Source organism: Egretta garzetta, unplaced genomic scaffold, assembly GCF_000687185.1.
Source record: "Egretta garzetta isolate BGI_Z169 unplaced genomic scaffold, ASM68718v1 scaffold44, whole genome shotgun sequence".
Lineage (NCBI taxonomy): Eukaryota > Metazoa > Chordata > Aves > Pelecaniformes > Ardeidae > Egretta > Egretta garzetta.
In genome coordinates, this window is record NW_009259490.1 from 912,177 (window position 1) to 914,343 (window position 2,167).

A 2,167-nucleotide genomic window follows, 5' to 3' on the forward strand; every position below is an offset into this window, starting at 1 on the left:
ACTTTCGTTAAAGCCAACCTGACTACCGAGGAAATTTTCATGTGTGTCACTTGCACAGCTTGGACAACTTGCAATAGTGCTCTCAAACACAACCCACTTCTTTCTCAGCCCCCAAACAGACTGCACACTGACATGTGGCAATGAGAATTACCTTCATGACTACGGGCTCAACTGCTCATTTGATGCATACACACAGTTTATTGCTTATATAGCACATGTCAGCTACCGGCTCAATTAATAACAGTTCACCTTGAGCACAAATCCATTTTTCATGTATGCAGGTATCTAAACAGAGTTAATATCCATGTGCGCACAGACAAATTAGTCTCACACACTTGCCTTGCCTTCAGTTTACACTTCGAAGGTCATCGCTGTGTTGTTCTACCCAGAGGAATCAAGATGAGCATTGAACATGGTAAGTTTTCTTAGGTACTGAGTCCAAGGGGCTGGGCTCTCCAAGAAAACCAGGGAGCTGCAGAGCTCAGAACCACAGCAGATGAAGGGCAGCTGCCACAGCTCACCATGTCTCAGCAGCCATCACCTGGTAGGGGGTTTGGATGAGGACAATAGCCACCACCTGACAGCAGGGATAATCCAACTACCTCAACCACAGAGGCATACCAAAATCCTCTGCTGCATTTACTACTTGCCTTTGGATTTAAGCTACAAAATAGGAAGGGCATTTTGCAGAGAACAGTTTAAATATAAACTCAATTCACTCAGAAGTACAGTCCCTCCTATGCACTACAGACGATAATAGAACATGTATTGTAGCTAGAGACTAGAGACTGTTACGACATGGTCAAACAAGAAAGCAGAATAAATGTGGGTAGGCCCTAAGCATGAGGTCACTCACTTTGCAAAATCATTATTTTCTTCTTATAGTTTTTGGAGACCAAATTAGCAATACTGGGGACCCTAACTGTGAATACTGTTGGAGACATAAAAAGACCATATAAGTTTATGAAAATTTCTGAAAACATAGGAAGGAAAAGAAAAGCAGATACAGAAGCAGCATACACTGGCTGCCACACTGCTGTTAAATCCCATTTCCCCCTATTACCCCCCATCCCAGCACATCCTTTCACTTCCAGAGCTGCTAATGATACACAACTAGTTCCCAGTTCTCGGTTTCCGGTGTTGCAGAGACCAAATCCTGCAGCACTTGTGATTCCCCTCATCTTTTGATCTTTGTCAGCTTCTCCACTCCCCTCATGCTTCTGCTCCTCCCCCTCCTCCAGTTTTAGCAGACCAGTGAGTCCCCCAAAGACCTTAAAAACACTCTGGCTTTTTCCTAGGTAAGAGTGTATTTTGTACTTCCCAGTTCTTGGTTTCCGGTGTTACAGAGACCAAATCCTGCAGCACTTGTGATTCCCCTCATCTTTTGATCTTTGTCAGCTTCTCCACTCCCCTCATGCTTCTGCTCCTCCCCCTCCTCCAGTTTTAGCAGACCAGTGAGTCCCCCAAAGACCTTAAAAACACTCTGGCTTTTTCCTAGGTAAGAGTGTATTTTGTATGAATAACATGCATGACATTGAAGTAATTGCACTCCCGTCCCCTTAGCCCCTCCAGCACAAACACCTCTGGGACCTCCAGCTCATCTGCGTTCCTCCTGCATCTGCAAGGGATGCCACCTCCAGCGCAAGCCTTCACACCCTACCGCTGTAGCAGGCACAAACATGGCCCCCAACCCCCATAGACACCCCCTGCCAGAACCAGGACCTCCCAGGGAACCACCTGCCACAGCTGTGAGTCTCGCACCCTGCTGAGACCTTACTGCAGCAGGGATGTCCTCGTGAGGCACCTCCTCCGCCACCCCTGCCTGGAAAGCTTCAGAGCTGTGTCAGTACCTGCGCTGCTCGGGGACAGAGCTCCAGAGGGTGATGCACGCATCTGTGGAAGATGCCACAGGCCACAACCATCCCCACGACACCCCTGAAAGATGGCGGCTACTGTGATGCTCCTGGCATCTCTGACGCACCCTCCCCACACACTGCTCTTCACCAGACTGCCCAAATCTTCACCAAACTGCCCAGGGGAGAGGTTACCACCCCCAGGCCTGGGAAACAAATCCCTGGGGAGCAACTCCAGCTGCGCCCCACAGAGACGGGCCGCAGCCTCAAAATGGTGGCCACAAGCAGGAGGTGGCGGGGGGGCCTCTCACAGG